This window comes from Pantherophis guttatus, chromosome 10 (genome assembly GCF_059756535.1).
Source record: "Pantherophis guttatus breed Tessera chromosome 10, ASM5975653v1, whole genome shotgun sequence".
In the NCBI taxonomy this organism is placed as follows: Eukaryota; Metazoa; Chordata; class Lepidosauria; order Squamata; family Colubridae; genus Pantherophis; species Pantherophis guttatus.
The window spans coordinates 14,172,979-14,187,978 of NC_142072.1; the positions used below are offsets into that span (position 1 = coordinate 14,172,979).

The 15,000-nt window shown below is 42.9% G+C and overlaps 1 protein-coding gene across 2 annotated transcripts in view; it reads right to left on the reverse strand.

Annotated features, from left to right (window-relative positions):
- Window positions 1-15,000, reverse strand: part of EPB41 (erythrocyte membrane protein band 4.1) — a 106,267-nt gene that overhangs the window by 72,315 nt on the left and 18,952 nt on the right. Inside the window, exon 1 of one of the 2 annotated variants that reach the window (XM_034413667.3) lies at window positions 4,604-6,320. The exons of the other annotated variant lie outside the window; for it this stretch is intronic. The gene's annotated coding sequence lies outside the window, so the exon portion shown is untranslated. Of the gene's footprint in view, window positions 1-4,603; window positions 6,321-15,000 lie in introns of those variants that run through there. 2 annotated transcript variants of the gene reach the window in all.

A 15,000-nucleotide genomic window follows, 5' to 3' on the forward strand; every position in this document is an offset into this window, starting at 1 on the left:
GTGAAAAGCATTTTGAAATTTGCTTTTAGTTCTTTTGCCTTCCATTCTTACCAAAACAAACAGAGTAACCTAGAATGTCTCTTTGCTATGTAGGTTATTTTACAAAAAGAAGAGGGGGTGGAATACTGCAGAGCTCATGACAAAATAATGAGAATTGAATCTGTCTGCCTCTTGTGGTCTGGAACATGAAAAGCAAAAAGACTGTATCCTGAAGCTATAAATAGTGTCTCCATTCACATTCAAAGCTCAGCAAAGACAAAAAAGCAGCTCCCAAAGGACAGCTTTTGTGGAGACTGGTTAAAAACACAAAGTTTGGAGAAAATGTTTTACAGTCCTAGGCAAGATAGTTTTCTACCAAGGCAATCTGTCCTTGGTGCTCCATGGAATATATTCCTTGGACAGGAAGATACAGGTAGCCCTCGACTTATGGCCACAATTGAGCCCAAAATTGCTGTTGCTAAGTGAGAGAGTTGTTAAGTGAATTTTGCCCCATTTTACGACCTTTCTTGCCACAGTTGTTAAATGAATGGCTTCAATTAAGTTAGTAATACGGTTGTTAAATGAATCTGGCTTTCCCATTCACTTTGTTTGTCAGAAGGTCACAAAAAGTGATCATATCAGCCCAGGACACTGCAACCATCATAAATACAAGTCAGTTGCCAAGCCTCTGAATTTTGATCATGTGACCGTGAGTGTGAAAACTGGTCATAAGTCCCTTTTTTTCAATGTCATATCTTGGAACAGTCATTAAATGAATTGTTATAAATCGAGGATTACCTGTAATTTTAATGGTTAATACACGGCCAGAGCTTCCCAATTAGAGACATGAGATATTTTCCAGTCAATCATAGCTTTCCTTGATCAAATTTTAGAAACTTCCTTCAATTTTGTTGTTGATGTGGATCTAGCTTGTTTCCTTATCAGCACCACAACCCAAATCCTTTCACTTCATCATCAGGCTGGCGAAATTGTAAAAGCAAGGCTGTTCTTTCTAGGAGCCATTACGGTATTTCCATTTTTGGAAAGTTGACTTCAGATGTTTCCTTAGAGGAAGGAGCCGTGCTTCTTGAGAAGACGTAAACTGATTATCCTAAGAAAAACATCTGGGCTGCAATCTGTGCACTTGTTCATAAACAATGTTTGCAACTTCCGTGGTCTGTTGACATTTTGTTTTGTTTTGTTTTGCTTCTCCAGTCTTCTTTAACTTTAGCATCCTTTTGGCTGCTTTACCCCCATACCAGGGGTGGGTTCTATTTACATTTACTACCGGTTCGCATCATGCCCGCATGCGCAGTTCACTATGATGACGTCCGGGTCAGTGGGCGGAGCCTCCCACCGGTTTTACTACTGGTTCTTGTAAACCGGTCTGAACCGGGGGCAACCCACCACTGCCTCATACCCAGAAGAAATGGTGTTCACAGACAGCAAAGCTATCAAGTAGAAAGCAATACCAAAGGGCATTCAATTTCTCCACAGATTTGTACCGGCCAAAACCCAGCAAATCGCAATCAGGGTTTGGCACTTATAGGGGATGTTGGAAAAGTTGCAAAATCCTGTGCAGGCAATACCCTTCAATCCTCAGGTGAGAGAGATCTCCATGTATATGATACGTTGGTCCCCAAAGCTGAAAGCGAAGAACTCTCACTTCCCTAACGCAAAGAGTTAAGATTTCTTGTCAGCTACAAATGCTGTATGTAACTATTAGTCAAAAGCTGGCATAAATTAAATAATAACTACTCCATTTGGGGGGGGAAATCAATTGTGGTCAGGTTTCTTGCAATGAAACATTACCTTCATGCCTTGTATTATTAGCATCATCAACAGGAGGGTAGTTAATGTTCTTTTAAGTTCTACAGCATTCCTCAATGAGTAAAGCCCATCTGTTGATCCAGCTAAGCCTTCTGTTTCCAGATAAACATGGAAAGGTTATGCAACAAGCATCTAGTATTGAAATTCAGCACTGGCATATCATGCTGCTCCTTCAAATATGCATACAGAAAAGGAATTTAATAAATGCACAGAGGAACGTGGGCAGTAAAATTGAATGGCGTCTCTGGCCCAGTTCAGACATTCAATTATGAATAGTTTAACAAATCATGGTTTGCTACTGAACGTTGTATGCCATAGCATAGCACTTTAGACATATACTGCTCCATAGTACTTTACAGTACTCTCTAAGTCTAAGAGGTTTACAGAGTCAGCATATTGTCCCCCAACAATCTGGATCCTCATTTTAACGACCTCAGAAGGATGGAAGGCCGAGTCAATCTTGAGCCAGTCAGGATCGAACTCTTGGCAGTGGAATGCAGAGTTAGCCTGCAATATTGCATTCTAACCACTGTGCCACCAGGGCTCTGGTAGTCAGCAACCGTGACTTGCAATTCACAGCATCATTCTGGGTTCACCCAGCATGCTATGCCATAAACCAAGCAAATCATGTTGCAGAGCAACAAATCATGTTACATCTTTGATTTTCATCTCCCACCACTCTTTAGTCCAAAAGGAAACCCTTTCAAATGGATTAACTCCACATCACGCAAACTAGATTGGGGCTTCCAAAGAAGAGGCTGAAAGCACCAGATACTACAGTCTCATTAAAATTAAACAGATCCAGATTCAGTTAGCCTTGCACAGTACAAGATCTATTTGGCGTAGCCAAAAATAAATTTACATGCACCACTTTTGTGTTCTGTGGAAGAGAGATATAAATATGATAAAACAGATGCCTCCCTCTCACTTCTTTAGCGTTGGAAGGAATTGCTTTACATTTGGCAAAAGAAGAATCCAAAAGTCTGAATGAATGAACCCATTCAGATATGCTTCGTTAGCTTCCCCTTTCATGCTGCTGTCAGAGAAGAAAGTCTATCTCACTTTGACCATGTGCCTGCCTAAACTCTGGGGCACTTGCTAGTATTTCCTTTAAAGGGACAGGTTCAAGGTGTACCGTATTTTTCAGAGTATAAGACGCACCTTTTTCCCCCCTAAAAGGGAATGAAAATTTAGGTGCATCTTATACACCAAATTTAGCCCCACCCACCCACTGGCCCCCCTTTGGCCTCTGCCTCCCAGCAGTTTACCTCCTTGTAGCAAGCAGCAAGAAGAAACAGCTCCTTTCAGCTTCAGCACAACCTAATTAGCACAACTTGATTGTCCTTTGAATCATCCTCCCGACTCTCAGCTGTTTTGCTCTCAGCTGTTTTGCACGGGCCTCTGCTGCTTGCTGCAAGAAGGTAAATTGCTGGAGCAGATTTCTTTTTTTTTTCTTGTGCTAATCAAGCTATGCTGAAAACGAAAATGAAAGTAAAGCAGGCTATTTACTATTTGCTGCAATGAGGCAAAATTGCTGGGAGGCAGAGGTAGATTTCTTTTTCTTGTTTTCCTCACCAAAAAAGGTAGGTGCATCTTATAGTCCGGTGTATTTATACTCCAAAAAATACGGTAACTGTCAAGGCATTTGCCCTGTTTGCTGAAACTGACAAACCTCTTCAGTTTGATTACTGACCACAGGAAAAACACTGTCACCTTCTGTCAGGCACAAGGAAACCAAAACAACTCAAAGAACTGATCATGGTGGTATGTTTATTGTTGCTCGGCTATAGATAGGAATATCGTCAGACTAAAGCGCTCACTACATAGCTACTTGATAAATACTGTGAAGTTTTAGGGAGGCTCTCCCTTTAGCCACTTCCTCCCCACAAGCCACTCAAGGCTACTCAACCATTTCACTCCTCCCCTCAATTCAGCGCCTGTAGGAGAAGAGCATGCGGAGCTGGGTGGGTGATGGTGGAGTTAAACTAGTCATCAGCCTAGAGTCCTTGCATTCCCACAAGCACTGCAAGTCCAACCTCTCCTGAATTCCACTGATCCTTATCTGGTGCGCATTCAGTGTTGAGTTGACCAGATTCTTGTGAATAGGCTTGAAATAATCTTCTGTATTCTTTGTGCCTGATGTTAATCTGGTCAACTCAAGTTCAACACCAACCTTATTCACAAGAGCCTCTTTCTTAATCTGCAAAAGTCAGGAAGACCTAAGGAAGATTAGCATTGTTCTGCTGCAATCCTACAGCCTATCTGGAACAAAACGCAATAAACCAAGGCAGCTGACATCTGAATAAACATGGGAGCAGTGTCTTTGCTAAACACAAGCCTTGGGATGTAACTCATAAATAATGCGCTTATATTTACGATAGAAATTCAAGACAGATTTCCAATATAAATTCTTTTTTTTTTTTTCTGGACAGGTTTCATATAAATCTCCGTGATGCAAATCAGCGATCAAATATTAATGCCTCTACTACATTCTTCTCCCATGCAGAAATATGATTTATAACATGGAACTAACCACATAAAGAAGAACATTCGACAGAAAATATCCATTGCTGTAGAATAACAAACTAACCCGCTAGAATTCTACTCTATATTTTTTTTTAAATCAAAAAAATGAATCCAGTAAGCTTTCAGTTACATTAGAAAGGAAGGATTAAGCAATGTAAACCAGAAGAACTGATTTTTTTTAAAAAAAAGAAACGAGACTAAGCAAAGCCTCTGCTTCTGGAAGAACGCTTTCAACTCATTAAGAATTTCATTAAAAGTTCATACTCACCCCCCAAAAATGGAGCCAATTACAGGAATCCGATAGGTAATTCATCAGAATCCATCAGTGTAGAATACATGGAAAAAAGAGTGAGAGAAGCAACATATTTAATAGCCAACCAATATAGGTTTGAAAAACAGTCATATATACAAGCATTCTTAATGCGCAAAAAGTTATTTATTTAAAAAGCTAGATGTCCTGGAGAATGCTAGTTTGGTGGAATGTTTAATGCACCAGGCTGGAAACCAGCAGACCATGAGTTCTAGTCCTGCCTTAAGCATAAAGCCAGCTGGGCGACCTTCGGCCAATAAAAAGGAGGCAATGGCAAAATCTTGTGAAGAAGCTGTATGAGCTAGTTGTCAGGAGTCAACACTGACTCAAATGTCCCAGAGAGATAGCAATAGCAATGGCACGTAAACTTATATACCACTTCACAGTGCTTGACAGCACTCTCTAAGAGGTTTGCAGAGTCAACATATTGCCCCCAACAATCTGGGTCCTCATTTTACAGATTTCAGAAGGATGGAAGGCTGAGTCAACGTTGAGCCGGTGAGAATTGAACTGCCAAACTGCAGCCAGCAGCCAGCAGAAGTAGCCTGCAGTACTGCACTCTAACCACTGCGCCACCACGGCTCCTGAGATGTTACTGAAACGCACGCCCCCCCGAGGTCAAACACAACCCTGTTGTGGCCCTCAATGAAATCGAGTTTGATACCTCTGACCTAGGACAACAAAGGCTTGGCAACAATGCTGCTGAAGTCCAGCAAGATTAATCAATATGTGTAAAAGACATTTGAGAAGCTCAGGAGCATCCATTCGAACTCCACTATAAAAGCAAAGTAGAATACAAATCTTTGCAATAAATAACTGCAGCAGAAATATTTTGAAGTTGATTGTATCCAACTTCCATAAACATGCAATTCTACCAAGTGGCATTCCCATTTTTAGAGGTAATTTCATTTCTTAGGTAGATTTCAAATCCTGCAGAAATTTGGTTGAAATATAGGTATCTTGAAAACTTTTTGATCAAGGAACTGGAAACTGGAGAGACTAAATATGTTTAGCCTTGAGAGAAGATGACCAAAGAGTGATGACCACATCCATCAAAGTTCTGAAAGGATGTCATACAGAAGGCGATCCAAATCTTTAAATTGGTTCCAGAATACAGGACACAGCATAATACAGAAAATAGCAAGGAACATAGATTCTGGCTTAATATTAGGAGCATTTCTTAGGGCAACATCAGTTCATCAGGGTATAGTTGAATGATCTAGGGAGGAGGTGGCATCTATTTTGCTTGCTGTCTTCAGACAGACTCTGGAAAGCCAATTCTCAAGATTTCTGCACTAAGCAGGAGAATTGATGGCTTAAATGAACTCTTCTGCTCCAGGAAGCTATGACTTCCCTTGAACTCTGATGACTTAAACGTAACATCCATTGAATGTAGTTCATACAGTGACCAATGAAATGCTCCGAGAAAGCCTGCAAACTGTGAACAGCTAATAGCCATCTCTTGGGCCAACAAGAGGTGTCCCTCAACCCCTGAACATGAAACTTCTACTAATTACTCTCAAAGGAAGAAATCAGCTTTCCCCATGGACCAACAATTTGATGAAGGCAAAGAACACTGATATTTGTTAGTAACCCAGCAATCAGGGCTCGCTCCACCATTAGATAGAATAAAGTAGCTGCTTTGGTCAAGGAACTAAGTTCAAGCAATGCTCCACCTCTACCTGGCAGCAGGACTGGAGACCCCTTGCATCAAAGGCACGATACAAGGTGTTGTATCCTCAAAATAAGGCATTGCAAGAAGATTATAGTACAGGTAATATTTGACCTATGACCACAATAGAGCCCAAAATGTCTGTTCTTAAGTGAGACAGATGTTAATTGAATTTTGTCTCATTTTATGACCTTTCTTTTCACAGTTGTTAAGTGAATCACTGCAGTTATGAAGTCAGTAACACGGTTGTTAAGGGAATCTGGCTTCCCCCTTGACTTTGCTTGGCGGAAGTTTGCAGAAGGGGATCACACGACCCCGAGACACATCATAAATATGACCCAGTTGCCAAGTGTCTGAATATTGATCACGAGACCAAGGGGATGCTGCAATGGCTGTAAGTGTGGAAAACGATCATAAGTCACATTTTTCAGTGCTGTTGTGAACTTCAAACGGTCACTAAACGAACTGTTGTAAGAGTGGAGGTTCGTTCTCTGAGCTTCTAAGGTTGGTTTCAGAACGTTTCGTGACCAAGCTTGCTAACATCTTCACTGGAATTGAAGGCATTCATCGTCCGCTGAAGATGTTACCTAGTCTGGTAACGAAACATCCGGAAACCAACCCACAAGAGCTTGGAGAACAAACCTCCACTTTCATCCTACACCCAAGCTACAGATAGTTGCCACTCTTGCAAACTGTTGTAAATCAAGCACTACTTGGCACAGACCACTGCTTACAGGAAGCTGGCCAAGCCTGCAGCTGCTATGGCCAGGGGTGGCTTCAAAAATTTTAGCAAGGGGTTCTCTGCCCAGTTGCTGGGTGGGCATGGCCATGGTGGGTGTGGCCTAGTCAGCCTCCTGCACCACAGCGGAGGGGGGGGTGTTTTTGCCCTCCCCAGGCTCCGGAGGCTTTCCTTGAGCCTCTGGGAGGGCGAAAACAGCCTCCCCAGGCTCCAGAGGCCCTCTGGAGGCCGGAAACGGTCCCATTTCTGGCCTTCCCAAACTTTTGGTAGGCCTGTTTTTTGCCCTCCCCAAGCCTCCACGCGTGCCCTGCACTTACCTGCATCCAAAATGAGCCACGTGGGGACTCCTGCGAGAGGCGGGAACAGCCAGGAGTGGGATTTGGGGGTTCTCTGAACTGTACAGAATCTTAGCTAGAGGTTCTTCCGAACCCCCAGCAGCGAACCCCTAGCCAGAGGAGAGTACAATAGGACAGTTGATGGTGGAGGACCCACAGATCCACTTGGGCTATCTTGCCCCAGGGAAGCTTCTTTGCTGCTTCGGTTGAAGCTCCCCTTTTTTTCCTTTTTCTCTTGAAGGAGTTACTGAAAGCCAGTCTCCGTGGCTAGCTGAGATCCGGCTCAGCGGCTCTTTCAAAACCAAACAAAACTGTCCTCCTGTGACCCCGGGATGTTATCTGGACAGACAGTGAATAAACAAGGCCTCTTGACATTCACCTTCTGGAAGAAATCCCAAGAGCTTTCTGGCCTCCTCCATTCCAGGCGGGGGACGCAGATGGTGCCAGAGATTAGACTATCCTGGGAATTAAACATGGCTGCACAAATGAATTTCCTCCTTCAACTCACTGGGGATGGCCAGGTGCCCCTGGAAGTTGGGGAAGGGAAGAGATCATGACAAATGGCTTATCTCTGGCCTCTCACTAAGCATCAAGGAATAAGAGCCTTGATAGTACAGGGGTTTAGTGCACCCTGTTATTAACACAGCTGCCTGCAATTTCTGCTGGTTCGAATCTCACCAGGCTCAAGGTTGACTCAGCCTTCCATCCTTTCTAAGGTAGGTGAAATGAGGACCCAGTTTGTGGGGGCAATAAGCTGACTTTGTATAAAATATACAAAAGAATGAAGGCTATTGCTTAACGCATTGTAAGCCGCCCTGAGTCTCCGGAGAAGGGCGGCATATAAATCAAATTAAAAAAAAAAAAAAAAGCAGGGCGGACAATAGGGGTCCAGGGCTAAGAAAATAAAATTAAAAAAAAAAAAAAAACAAGCCAGGATCCGGACAGGCCGGTGGCCCAGTGCGAATGGCTATGCTGGCCAGCTCCAGTTCCTGGTCTTTCGACAATTTTATTAGTTACCTAAGCACGATGAGCTTTGGGGCAGCAGCATCCTTGCCACGAAGTTACTGTAAAGAAAAGCCTTGCAGCTGGGACATGTCCTGCTGCGGGGCAAAATAATGGGTCGATATTATCATGCTGAAAAGACCCAAACCTGGGGGTGGGGGGCTGGAGGGGTGGGGAGAGAGAGAGAGAAAGGAAGAAAGGAAGGCAATCATGCGCACGGCAGTGTCCACAAAGGCCGAGCTTGAACAATGAAAGGGATAAGAAAATTATGCTCAGTTTGCATCTAGGTCCCTTCTGGTGTAAAATGAGACATGGCATCATTTGGGATATTAATTACTTAAGGTCCCAGCGGGTACGGATCAAAACAGAAAACACAGGACCGAACACACACATACATACACACACACACACACGCCCTACACACAAAGGTGCAGATGGCTGCCACCCCAAGCATGCTTGCTTCGATGGTACAATGTGGAGAAGGGAGTTACTTTCTGAAGATGAGAAAAATGGAATTGCTCTGAAATCCGGGGCTCTTAACTGGGAATCTCAAAAACGAGGCACAGAGAAGTCACCTTCTCTCTTAACAAAAATAAGCTTCCTACATTCCTTCTTATATCAGCCCTTTATCCAAAGGCTAAATTGCAGGACTTAATTAAGAAATGTTTTGCTTAACCGTGTTTCCTAAATAAAGCATAAAGCAGCGTAAAGTACTCGAGGCTGGTTTTCCATAACATATCAAGCCCAGTGAGTTTCAGCAGGTTCTGACCAGTTCTGGAGAACCGGTAGCGGAAATTTTGAGTCGTTCGGAGAACCGGCAAATACCACCTCTGCCTGGCCCCACCCCCATCTATTCTCTGCCTCCCGAGTCCAAGCTGATCGGGAGGAAACGGGGATTTTACAGAAACCTTCCCCTGGAGTGGGGAGGGAATGGAGATTTTACAGTATCCTTCCCCTGCCATGCCCACCAAGCCACACCCACAGAACTGGTAGTAAAAAAATTTGAAACCCACCACTGCTCCAGACCCAAAGTTTACAAATGTTTTTCACACTTATGACTGTTATAGAGCTGCAGTGGCGCAGTGGTTAGAATGCAGTACTGCAGGCTACTTCTGCTGCCTGCCGGCTGCCTGCAGTTTGGCAGTTTGAGTCTCACTAGGCTCAGAGTTGACTCAGCCTCCCATCCTTCCGAGGTGGGTAAAATGAGGAGCCAGATTGTTGGGGGCAAGAGGCTGACTCTATAAACAGCTTAGAGAGGGCTGTAAAGCACTGTGAAGCGGTATATAAGTCTCAGCGCTATTGCTATAGCATTCCCATGGTCATGTGATCACAATTCGGGCGCTTGGCAATTGGCCTGTATTTATGACAGCTGCACTCTCCTGGGGTCATGTGTTCACACCATTTGTAACCTTCCCAGCTGGCTTCCAACTAGAAAATTCAATGGGAGAAACCAGATTTGCTTAATGACCGCACGATTCACTTAACAACTTCCGTTTCGCTTAACAATGGTGTAAAAAAGGTCGTAAAATGGAGCAAAAGAACTGCCTTGCTTAGCGATGGAGATTCAGATCTCAACTGTGGCTGAAAGTCCAAGACTACCTGTAATTACACATTGGATATTATCTTTTTCTACAGGTTTGGTAACTTACTGGCCTCCAGATGCTTCAAATCAGAATCAGAATAAAGCTGGAAGGGACCTTGGAGATCTTCTAGTCCAGCCCCCTGCTCAAGCAGGAGACCCTATACCATTTCTGACAAGTGACTGTCCAGTCTCTTCTTAAAAATCTCCAGTGATGAAGCACCCACTACTTCTGGAGGCAAGATGTCCCGCTGGTTAATTGTCCTCACTATCAGGAAGTTTCTCTTTAATTCCAGGTTGCTTCTCTCCTTGATTAGTTTCCATCCACTGTTTCTTTTGTCTTGCCTTCTGGTGCTTTGGAAAATAAATTGACCCCCTTCCTCTTTTGGGATGTCCACACTATCTGGATAATGCCCAGCTGGCTAATTTAGGCTGGGAATAATACTGAGCCTGTTTGGGGTCTGTACATTTAGAGTCAGCATAAGATCCCTTGCAAATATTCATGAAAGCTGCCTTGGGAGCAATGACACCAGTGACATTGCTGGCATGCTGTAGGTATCTGATAGCCCATCCTTGCTAGATAGAGAGGCTGAAAATAGACAAGGTGCATTTCAGCTGTCGGTTCTCATTGGAAACTCCCAGCTACACTTTCAAAACAGTTCAGGGCCTCCCTGGAAAATGGTTTCAAGGCCACAGAGCCACTGGTTTGACAGAATTTCTTGGCTGGCTTCAGGAGCATCTACAGGGTTCTGATCCCCCCAAAAATGTGACTCTGACTTCTGCTTTTCATGTACAGGGGTGTGGATGGAACAATGGCCCTTTTATGACTTGTGGGCTTTAACTCCCAGAATTCCTGAGCCAGCCAGGGTGCATTTTTATCGAGAAATCACTGCTGCTGAATCCTGGGTACCTTTTTTCTTTTTTTTGCCTCTGGGTGCCCCTTCCCTTCTCCTTGCTTTCTTGAGAGGGTTACCAGACTCTTTAAGAGACAGCACAACCTGCATCAGATCCCACAAGGAACTGACCCCCCCTGCTCTCCAGGATGTTGCAATCACAATGACCTTGGACCCTCTTATAGCATTGTTTGTTCTGCCTGGCAGTGGCCCTCCAGGGTTTTTTCCATTATCCGCTACCTGATCCTTTTAGCTGTTGGTGACAGGGATTAGCTGTGGGATTTTACACACGTAAGGCATGTGCGCTCTTCCACTGAGCACTTCCTTCGCTTTATTTTATGTATTTAGAAGAGCCGTGGTGGCGCAGTGGTTAGAATGCGGTATGGCAGGCTAATTCTGCCAACTGCCAGCAGTTCGATTCTCACTGGCTCAAGGTTGACTCAGCCTTCCATCTTTCTGAGGTCAGTAAAATGAGGATCCAGATTGTTGGGGGCGATATGCTGACTCTGTAAACCACTTAGGGAGAGCTGTAAAGCACCGTTGAAGCGGCATACAAGTTGAAATGCTAGGGCTATTTATTTGTACAAGTGTACTTCAGTCCTACCAGCTTTCATTCCACTCCCTCAGCCTCTTCGCTCCCCATTCATAACCTAGCCTGCAAAAACAACTCATCCGTAGGCAGTCCTCAATTTACAACCGCAACTGGAACCAGAATTTTCACTGCTGAGCAAGGTAGTTGTTAGATGAGTCATGCCTAACCTTTATGACATGTTTTGCCACAGTTGTTAAGCAAGTCACTGCAGAGTTTAAGTAAATCAAGAGGTCATTAAACAAATCTGACTTTCCCCATTGACTCTGCTTTTTTGAAGTTACAACGGCAGTGAAAAAAGTGACCTACGACCAGTTTTCACACTTATGACCGTTGCAGCATCCTCAGCCGAAGAGGTTATAGAAAAAATGTTTTTAAAAAGAAAAAAAGCCTCTGCCGATCAGGCAAGTCAGCTGGGATTGTCAGAGGCTTTAAAAAAAAAAAAAAAAGAAAGCCTCTGCTGATCAGGCAACTCAGCTGAGATCATCAGAGGCTTTTAAAAGCATTTTTTTTACCACCTCTTCAGTTGAAGAGATTGTAGAAAAAATGGTTTTAAAAGTTAAAAAAAAAAAGCCACGCCCACTCAGTCATATTACCCCACACACACCAAGCCACGCCCACAGAACTGGTAGTAACAAATTTTACATTTCACCACTGCCCAGGACACTGCAACTGTCATAAATATGAATCAGTTGCCAAGCGGCTGAATTCTGATGACGTGACCATGGGGATGTTGCAATGGACATAAGTGTGAAAAACGGTCATAAGTCACTTTTTTCCAGAGCCGTTGTAACTCTGAACAATCACTAAATGAGCTGTTGTAAATCGAGGACTACCTGTGCTAGCTATCCAGGACCGCAAGCTGAAAAAACTGCATTTGCTGACATTTTTGTCCACTTGTCCATTATTTCACCCCCAGAAAGTTCCCAATCATCCTTAGCTACCTCATAAATTACAAACTATTATCACACAGCCTGTTATTTCACGCTGTTCAGTGTGTTCTCACGTGCAGTTTTCTCCCAGCAGGGACACGTGTAATGTAGTCCAATTTTGAAACCCCAAATTTTGGCATTGTTTCTGAAAAGGAAGGATGCAGGCAAGCAAATTGATCAATGTACTTGTAAGGTAATTTCCTTAGAATGGAAAGGCAATTAGTGAGATTTCTGGGTTACAGAAACAAGGGTAACTGTAGAGATGACACAAAAGAAGCTTTAAGAGAAATCTGAAGACTTTTCAGGCTTTTTGGAAAAAGCCTGCTTAAACACATGACCAGCATCGTATCATGCGGCATCTTCAAACAGAGAGGGAGTTGCAAACGTTTTACAACCCAATCAAGATCGCACAATCAGCAGAGATGCTGATAGACAAATTCTCACAATGAATGGAAGCATGGATTGTGAAGTGACCGGCTGAGATGGCGAAATCGACTGCTTTGATTAAAAGATAATAATTTGACTGATTTTCTTTGTACGTGGAAAAACATGTTTGGACTTTGGCCTTGATGAAGATAAAAATAAATTTTTACTTTGGGATCTGATGATCCGATAAGTTTTAATTACAGAAATGTCATGTGCTGTTGGAGCTTAATAGATACACCTTTTATTTTAAACTTTTATGTGTCTGATTAAAGTTAAAGTAGAGGTTGGTTTATTATAGATAATTGATTATAAAAATATTTGCTAATATGTCTATTTGTGGAATTGTTAGCATGATGCATTTGTTAGTTATATGTTTTATTTAGAGTAGGAGACTATATAATATATATTGTTATTATTTGACTGTTGGGTATGTATATCTCATATTTTTAATTTTGTGCCTTCCTTTTTGCTTCATTTTATTTTAATGTTTAACTGTATCCCTATTAAAGAGAGTTGAAAGTAATTTTCTTCCCCATGTTATTTTTGGTGGGTTGGTTTAAGGTCATTTTTTAAAATTTCCCTACTGTCCCCATCCCCCTTTTCCTTGTGTGGTGTTGTCATTTTATATTTTAACTTTTTTATTTCTGAAACTTAATTAAACTTATTGAAACATAAGTCAGGGATACTGTCAAAACTTACTCCAGGCCTTGCTCTCTTATTTTGTTTGGGCAAGCCATCTACGAAGGGCTGAGGCAGCGTGAAATTGAGAGTCTCTTCTATAGATTGAAAAGTCATTGTGAAAAGGATTAGATAGAGAACTCATCATCTGAAATACTGTATTTGTTTATATATTTTTCTCATTAAATAAGGATGAGAAAGCTTATAATTATTTGTAGACCCGTTATGGAGGAGAATTTATCAGGTTTTTTCCTTCCACCATTCAGCCGGAATGGATTTTTTTTTTTTTTTTTGGTATGTTCAGTGTTAGACTTCATTTAGTGACCATTCAAAGTTACAACAGCACTGAAAAGAGTGACTTTTTCACACTTACAACCACTGCAGCTGCGCCATGGCCACGTGATGAAAATTCAGATGCTTGGCAACTGACTCATACTTATGACCGTTGGGGGTCATGCAATTCCCTTTGATGATCTTCTAAGGAGCAAAGTCAACGGGGAAGCCGGATTCACTTAACATCCATGTTGCTAACAGCTGCCGCAATTCACTTAACAACAGTGGCAAGAAAGGTCGTAAAATGCGGCAAAATCCATTTAACATATTTCTCACTTTTTGGGCTCCACTGTAGTCAAGGATTACCTGTATTTGATATTTTGGTCATCCCAGTGGTGGGTTTCAAAATATTTTACTACCGGTTCTGTGGGCGTGGCATGGCATAGTGGGCATGGCTTGGTGGGCGTGGCAGGGGAAGGATACTGTAAAATCTCCAAACTCTCCCCAATCCAGAGGAAGGTTACTGCAAAATCCCCATTTCCTCCCAATCAGCTGGGACTCGGGAGGCAGAGAATGGATGGGGGCAGGGCCAGTCAGAATTTTTACTACCGGTTCTCCAAACTACTCAAAATTTCCACTATTGGTTCTCCAGAACTGGTCAGAACCTGCTGAAACCCACCTCTGGGTCATCCCCCCCTTTTTTGGGGGGGGGGTAAATTTTTGTTGTTGTTACTACTGCTGAATGTGTGTTTTGTTTTTTTCTGTTTTGCATTTTATTCTTGTTGATAAAACATAATACATACCGTGTTTCTCTGAAAATAAGACTCTGTCTTATATTTTTTTTTGAACCCTGAAATAAGCACTTGGCCTTATTGCCATGCGCTCAAAAGCCCGATTGGGCTTGTTATCGGGGGATGTCTTATTTTGGGGGAAAACAGGGTATATGTTTTTAAAAAGTCACTGTGAACAGGTATCTGCTTATTTCTTCTCCCGTCCCAGCCCCATTCGGTCCTCACTGCTATTCATTCATCATTTTGGCAAGTGGCAGCATCTTAAATCCTGCACTAAAAACAGCCAAAGCCACTATGGCCTGGTTTGGGACATCAGCCAAGCCACAGCGTAGGAACCAACCTTCCTATTTAGGCTCGCTTCTCTCCCGTTTCCGAGGGGCTCCCCAAGCTGATGCCCATCTGCTTTTTGGAAGCATCAAGCCGCTTGCTTGCAAGTTAGCAGACCG